Source organism: Anomaloglossus baeobatrachus, unplaced genomic scaffold (assembly GCF_048569485.1).
Source record: "Anomaloglossus baeobatrachus isolate aAnoBae1 unplaced genomic scaffold, aAnoBae1.hap1 Scaffold_29, whole genome shotgun sequence".
NCBI classification, from domain to species: Eukaryota; Metazoa; Chordata; class Amphibia; order Anura; family Aromobatidae; genus Anomaloglossus; species Anomaloglossus baeobatrachus.
This window is the reverse complement of record NW_027442352.1, coordinates 237,119-245,208: the sequence shown is the minus strand read 5'-3', so window position 1 is coordinate 245,208 and position 8,090 is coordinate 237,119. Positions and strand designations below refer to the sequence as shown.

General features: G+C 50.7%; 1 pseudogene; it reads right to left on the bottom strand.

Moving 5' to 3' along the window:
• Window positions 1–7,366: 7,366 nt before the first annotated feature.
• On the bottom strand, window positions 7,367–7,573 carry LOC142266688 (U2 spliceosomal RNA; annotated as a pseudogene).
• Between the last annotated feature and the right edge of the window lie 517 nt (window positions 7,574–8,090).

Genomic DNA, 8,090 nt, shown 5'->3' with positions numbered 1-8,090 from the left:
ATCCAGGGACAACGTGGAGCCTCCCAATTTTTGGCTGCCCTGCCAAAGGGCTATACTACAAAAGACCCACTTCCTTCCAATGGGCACTTCAGGTTTACAGGCCCTCATGCACGTCTCTATCCAGGGACAACGTGGAGCCTCCCAATTTTTGGCTGCCCTGCCTAAGGGCTATACTATAATACACCCACTTCCTGACAATGGACACTTAATGTTTTGAGGCCCTCATGCATGTCTCTATCCAGGGACAACGTGGAGCCTCCCAATTTTTGGCTGCCCTGCCAAAGGGCTATACTACAAAAGACCCACTTCCTTCCAATGGGCACTTCAGGTTTACAGGCCCTCATGCACGTCTCTATCCAGGGACAACGTGGAGCCTCCCAATTTTTGGCTGCCCTGCCAAAGGGCTATACTACAAAAGACCCACTTCCTTCCAATGGGCACTTCAGGTTTACAGGCCCTCATGCACGTCTCTATCCAGGGACAACATGGAGCCTCCCAATTTTTGGCTGCCCTGCCTAAGGGCTATACTATAATACACCCACTTCCTGACACTGGACACTTAATGTTTTGAGGCCCTCATGCACGTCTCTATCCAGGGACAACGTGGAGCCTCCCAATTTTTGGCTGCCCTGCCTAAGGGCTATACTACAATAGACCCACTTCCTTACAATGGGCACTTCAGGTTTACAGGCCATCATGCACGTCTGTATGCAGGGGCATTGGTGAACCTCACAATTTTGGACTGCCCTGGCAAAGGAAAATACTACAAAGACTCAGTTCCTCAAAATGGGCACATTAGACTCAGAGGCCTTTATGTACGTCTCTTCTCAGGGACATCGGAGTGCCACACAATGTTTTACGTAAAATCTTTCATGTATTGATCTCAAAAAGTAACATACATTAGCTCTATCTCACTATTGGGTATGTGCCCTTAACATTTCCGCTATGAAAAATCATTTTGGTGTCATTTTGGAAGGTTTTCTGGTGAGTCCGTAAAAATGGCGTAAAACGCGGACAAAATTATTCACAGCTGTGACTTTTGAGTGATAAATGCTTCAAGGGGTCTTCCCCATGCTGTTGCCATGTCATTTGAGCACTCTTCGGAGACTTTTGTGCCATTTTTAGGGTTTCTACATGCTGCCGGTGGTCATTTCACAAAAATACTCGGGTCTCCCATAGGATAACATTGGGCTCGGTGCTCGGGCCGAGTACACGAGTATCTTGGGAGGCTCGGCCCGAGCTTCGAGCACCCGAGCTTTTTAGTACTCGCTCATCACTACTAATAAACCTAAAAAATAAAAATAAATTGAATAAAAATCATGAATGTTGTGTTATAACAGGAAATTCGGTGTAAGAATGAATATCCGGGATGAGAGTTCAGCGAATGAGTTATAGAAATTGTTACAAAAAGGAGTGTGTACGGTTTATGCGTAAATTTTCAGAATGCGTACATGAAAATTATATGTATGTGAGAATGTCCCCCATGCTTTGTAAAAAGTTATTTATGAAAATGTAAATAAAATATATAAAAATGCCTAATTATTTATAATTTATGAGAAAGATATATATGTATGGAAGAATGTTATAAGGTGTCCAAGAACCATAAAGAAAAAGGGTGCATATATAATGTTAGAGGTCTAGAGTTCCACCAGGCTATATCACCCCTAAAGAAATAGAAAGAAGACCTTACTACCTGTGTACCCCAAAAAAAGCTATATTTCTTAGCCAGGATTATGGTGGAGATATGCACAAGTGAAATAAGAATATAAAGTAATACAATAAGATTATAAAACCAATATGTGTGCATTCATGCACCACCCGGTACGCTACCCTTGCCAAATTGCTCACTCTAGATCCCCACACGATCCATGAAGCCGTTCCCCCGGTCACACCGCCTGCTGCCGGTTCCCACTCATCCCTGGGGGAGTTAGGCGAGTGGTATCGAGAGCTACATGTCGGCACTGATGATACCCCCATACACCACAAGGAAGGGGTATACCGGGTGGTACAGGAGTATGAGCGGGTTTTTAGCAAGCACCCTCTAGATTTTGGGCAGATTAAAGGGGTTCAACACCACATCCCTACCGGTACACACTCCCCTATTAAAGAGAGATACAGGCCTATTCCCCCTGCGCACTACCAATGCGCCAAAGACATGTTGAGGAACATGAAGGAGGCAGGGGTTATTAGGGACAGCTGTAGTCCCTGGGCCGCTCCGTTGGTGCTGGTTAAGAAGAAGGATGGCACCATGCGGATGTGTGTGGATTACCGGAAGATTAACCAGATAACGCATAAGGATGCTTACCCTCTGCCCCGCATCAAAGAGTCCCTGGCCTCGCTGAGAACCGCTAACTACTTCTCCACCCTTGACCTCACCAGCGGGTACTGGCAGGTGGCCGTGGCACCGGAAGACCGAGAGAAGACTGCCTATGGGACCGTTTTGCTGTACTTGGATGATGTGATTGTGTACTCACAGACGTATGAAGCCCACCTGGAGCACCTAGCCGAGGTGTTCGCGTCCCTTGCCAAGTATGGGATGAAGTTGAAGCCCTCAAAGTGTCATCTGCTGAAACCCAGAGTGCAGTACCTAGGACATGTGGTTGGTGCGGAAGGTGTCGCCCCCAACCCCGAGAAGATCACCGCCATCCAAGACTGGCCGAGACCGACCACAGTGAGGGAAGTGAGGCAGTTTCTGGGCCTGGTGGGATATTACCGTCGCTTCATTAAGGGGTACACAAAGAAGGCTGCCCCCATGCAAGACCTCCTCGTAGGACAGACCAATGGTGGTAGATCCCTAGTAGCCCCATTGGTGTGGGAAGAAAAGCATGAGGAATCCTTCCGCCAGCTGAGAACAGCCCTGACCGGAGAGGAAATCCTAGCGTACCCTGACTACAGCCGCCCATTCATCCTCTACACCGACGCCAGCAATGTGGGCTTGGGGGCTGTTCTATCCCAGGTCCAAGACAGAAGGGAAAAGGTAATAGCTTATGCTAGCCGAAAACTCCGACCGACTGAGAGGAACCCTGAGAACTACATCTCCTTCAAGCTTGAGCTCTTGGCACTGGTGTGGGCTATCACCGAGCGGTTCCGCCATTACCTGGCAGCAGCCAAGTTCACCGCGTACACAGACAATAACCTGCTGACCCATCTAGATACGGCCAAGCTGGGCGCGTTGGAGCAGCGGTGGGTGACCAGGTTAGCCAACTACGATTTCACCATCAAGTACCGGGCCGGCCGTACCAACGTCAATGCCAATGCACTCTCCCGGATGCCCCACCTGTCGGAAGAGGGGCCAGAGGATGATGACCTCGAAGAGATCGAGTTGCCTGCATTTCACCGGCCATTCACTGAGAAGGTGCACGTCTACCAACAACGGGTGAACCTGGATCCGCTGCCCCGACAGGACTGGCAGGAAGCTCAGGACCAGGCACCTGCTGTCCGCCTGGTCAAGACTCTAGTGGAACAGGGTTCTGCTGGGATAGACCCTGCTGCCCCTGCCGAAGCCCAACGTCTGTGGCAAGAACGGACCCGGCTATACCTACACCAGGGGAAGTTGTATCGCGAGCTGATTAATCCAAAGACTCACGAGAAGATCCGCCAGCTGGTGATTCCCCAGGCTAACGTGCCCACCGTCCTGCAAGCATACCATGATGGTGCAGTGCACTTCGGGTGGAAGAAGCTAGAGATGTTGTTAAGAGAGCGGTTCTATTGGAGTGGAATGCGGGAATCTGTGGAGGCCTGGTGCCGAGAATGTGGCCCTTGCGCATTGAGAAGGAAGGACGAGGCCAGCCAGAAGGCACCCCTACACCCGATCATTACACACCAACCGCTGGAGCTGGTTGCCCTTGACCATGTAAAGCTCACCCCCAGCCGAAGTGGGTACACCTACGCTCTGACCATCGTAGACCACTACTCGAGGTTCCTGGTGGTTATCCCAGTTAAGGACTTAACCGGCCGCACCGCTGCTAAGGCTTTCCAGGCTTATTTCTGTTGACCGCATTGGTACCCGGAGAGGGTGCTTACCGACCAGGGTCCGGCCTTTGAAGCAGAGGTATTCCAGGAATTCTGCCAGTTGTACGGCTGCAAGAAAATCCGGACCACGCCTTACCACGCCCAAACCAATGGCATTTGTGAAAAGATGAACCACTTGGTCCTGGGCCTCCTCAAGACGTTACCACTGGAAGAGCGGAACCTGTGGCTGGAGAAGCTACCTGACCTGGTCGATATGTACAACAACATCCCTTCCAGCTCTACGAAATGCACTCCAGCATACCTGATGAGAGCTCGTCCCGGCCGGCTACCAGTGGATCTGGAAATGGGCTTGGAAGCTTCAGAAGCACTCCTGTCGACAGCTGAATGGGACACTCGGCGGAGGACACAGTACCGACAGGTCCAGGAGTATGTTGAAAAGAACTTGTGCCGGAGTCGGGGACAACAGGAGCAGTGCTTCAACAAGAAGGCGCCTGCCGGTTCCTTCCAACCTGGGGATGTAGTGCTGAAGCGGAAAAGAAGGGCCCACAAGCTGGATGATCAATGGGAAAAAACCCCGTATGTAGTCCAGCCCACAGGATGGGAGAATGGGAAGGCCTACCAGATCAGCCGTGACCAGGGGGGGACTTTGGCCACGGTTTCCCGAGACCACCTGAAGAAGTGCCCACCAGCATTGAGAGTAGCGGATGAGGCTCCAGTTCCCAGTCCAGTGGAGAAGGAAAAAGAGGTAATCCACACCATGATGGGTGATTTTCCAGCAGACTGGCCTACACAGAACGGTGCGGTGATCCTTCCAGTGATACTGTTCCCACAACCCGTGGATGAAGAAATGATGGAAACGGTTAACCGCGAGCCAGTGCCCAGGGATGTACCTGTACCCAGCTCCCCTACGCCTCCGCCTGCCCCACATGATAGCAGGGAGGAGGAACTGACTGTTCCCTCTGCCCCACTGCCTGTCACCACTGACACCGGACCCCGAAGGTCCACTCGCCCCAACCTAGGTAGACCCCCACTTAGGTACAGGGAAACTACTCTTTAAAAGGGGGGGGCTTTATGTGTTGAGTGTACCAGTTTGAAAGTTTTAAATGATAAGTAAAGATGATCAACCAAAGAAGTTTACCTGATTGAACCGTGATTAAACCGGCCGTTGCCGGCAACTGTTGTCCCCGTAGGGACTGTGCAACCATTGCGTAAGGAACTGCTTACGGACAAGCCCGAGAACTTGCAGGGCAACCACAAACTTAGTGCAATGTAAATAAAAATGTTTGTTGGCTTGACACCGTTACCGCCTCCGGAGAGGCTGATTTGGGAGGATGGGCCTGGAGGAAAGGGATGGCCTAGGCCCGCCACTACCGTAACCGGTGGCGATCCTCCGGGGGTTCAGGGGTCCCCTTGGACGTGGGCCCCCTGAAAGAGACAGAACCCGCTCGGGCAACTTGGTGCTGGACTGGGGTCAAGGGGTGCTGCCCGCTTCTTAGGGGCAGCATCAGGGCCAGGTTGTTTGGGTGGGAGAAGAGCGGAAGCTGTACCGTTGTAAAATGTTTATGATGCTTTTACATGTTTTACCGTTTTATTCTTTTTCAGTTGTGAAAATAAAACCGGTGATGGACGGGCAGCCCGCGGACGGTCTGCATTTTACTATAGGGGAATGTGGCGCCCTGGACAAGCCAGGTCGTCACAGGTACTACACCAACACACTCTACACTCCGGCTAGGCACACCGAAGCTAAACACAAATCCTAGTTGCCTTCCTCCAGGGGCTGATGTCCACACCAGGGGGTGGGCCAGGCGGTTGATCCCACCCACCGAGGAGTTCACAGTCCTGGAGGCGGGAAAAGGAGTCAGATTAGAGATCAGTTTTGGAGTTAGAGAAGTGAAGAGGAGAGGAGACTGACCGTGTCCGGGTGTGTGGCCCGGGCACTCAGCAAGGTTGGCAGACGGTGGTGACCTTCTGCAGGAGAGGCTGATTGGAGTGAACCGTACGGACCGGGGATGGGCGGTGGCCCGCCGGTACCAGATCTGGGAGTGAAGAGAAGCCAGCACTATCCGGCAGGGCCTACGGACCCCGACCAGGCTAGGAGTCGCCGTAAAACCGGTCAAATCCGTTAGCGACAGGAACCTCCAGGGTTTCCCAGCAGTCAAGACCCGATTGAAGGCAACAGCTCACACCGTAGAGGGAAGCACAGTCACCGCCAAGGCTACAGTTCCCAGGGCCAGAGCCTGCGGGCAAAAGGGGCTCCCTCAGCATCCATCCAAGCTGGGGAGCGGGTTACCGGTGGGAAGCCCGCTAGATTTTGGGGGAATAAAAGGGGTCCAACACCACATCCCCACAGGTGCACACCCACCCATCAAAGAGAGCTATAAGCCAATACCACCTTCACATTGCCAGTGTACCAAGGACATGTTGAGCAACATGAAGGCGGCTGGGGTTATCCGTGACAGTTGTAGCCTTTGGGCAGCTCTGTTGATCCTGTTAAAAAAGAAGGACGGCACCACTCCCCGTATTGAGGAATCGCTAGCTGCATTGAGAACTGCAAATTATTTTTCTACCCTTGATCTCACTAGTCACTATTGGCAAGTGTCCGTTGCTGAGGCAGACCGGGAGAAGACCGCCTTCGCCACCCCTATGGGTCTCTGAGAGTTCAAAAGCATGCCCTTCGAGCTGTGCAATGCGCCAGGAACCTTCCAGAGGCTGATGGAATGCTGCTTGGGACAAGATTTTAGGGTGTATAAAAAGGGAGATTAGATCCCGTGATCCCAACGTATTGTTACACCTCTATAAATCACTTGTAAGGCTACATCTGGAATATGGGAACCAGTTTTGGGCTCCACATTTTAAAAAGGACATTCAGAAGTTAGAGTCAGTTCAAAGGTGGGCAACTAGACTACTACAAGGAATGGAAGGCCTCCCATATGATGACAAGTTGAAAAAGTTATTAAGTGATTATTGGCTGCAATGGGGCTTTCTGGCTGGTGCCAGCCTCTCTTCTTAGCACACAGGAACCACAATCCCTACACCATGCTTCAATGGATTCTCTCATCCCAGCCCAGTAAAACTACATATTTTACACAGTCATAAGCAGCCAAAAGGGATCTATTCTATTCAATTGCAAATGATCTAGATAAGACTGAGAATAAGATACTGCACGGGACATAGCAGAGTTGGTCAAGTTGAGTGGAGATGAGTTTGCTATTTGGCACAGCTTTTTGCATCAATAAAGCAAGTAAAAGGTGTGAAAGATAAAAAAAAGGGTGAAAGTGTGAAAAGTGAATTGGCCAAATTGAGGTGCATATAAAGTTTTTGCTTTCTTTCAATTCACTAATGGGGCTCATTTGAATCAGGTGAATTGAGTTCTGCTTTTGGAAACTGGGTTAAGAAGGGGTGCACCGGTCCTGGAGGTACTGCAATACCAGGTCAATGCGTGCAGTGGACAGAGCAAGATTTTTTCCATCTCCTTGTTCTAAAAATCCATTTAATATATGGTCCCCAGAGAGGGGACGTATCAGATATTAAACTGATAAGAACAGATTTAATTTTTTTTTTTTTCTGTTTATCAGTAGGACTTCAAAATAACAAAGGTGATCGCCTCCTGTTGCCTGGGAACCGTCCAGGCACAAGAGGGCTATGTGTCACCAGAAGGCGCACACACTTCCTCAAGGCCGGCAGACGTGCAATCCCAGGCACCTTCCAGTACCGACCAAGGTAGCGTCCTCCGAAACTACACTTGATCTTAGCCAAAAGGCCGAGAAGCTATAACCCGAATTGGTTACGGCCTTGAGTGGCACCCTGGCCTATACCGGACACATCTTAGGGAGAGGGAGACAAACCCACGCCTACAGAAGACATTTTGTCACCCAAGCCAACCCTTGAAAAGGCTGTTTTGCAGAGCAAAAACAAGAAGAATGGTGCTTTTTGCAGCCGCCGCCCACTGCAATAAATCTGAATAACTCCTCCTTTTGGACACAAGCACCTCCCCTCCCCCTTGCAGTCTTTCCAATTCATGATACAAAAAGACGGACGGACAGGACAGGACAGGACAGGCTGCCTGACTTTCCGTCACTGCCACCCTTTGCCATCCTTGCCCGTAGAAAGCCCTTTCA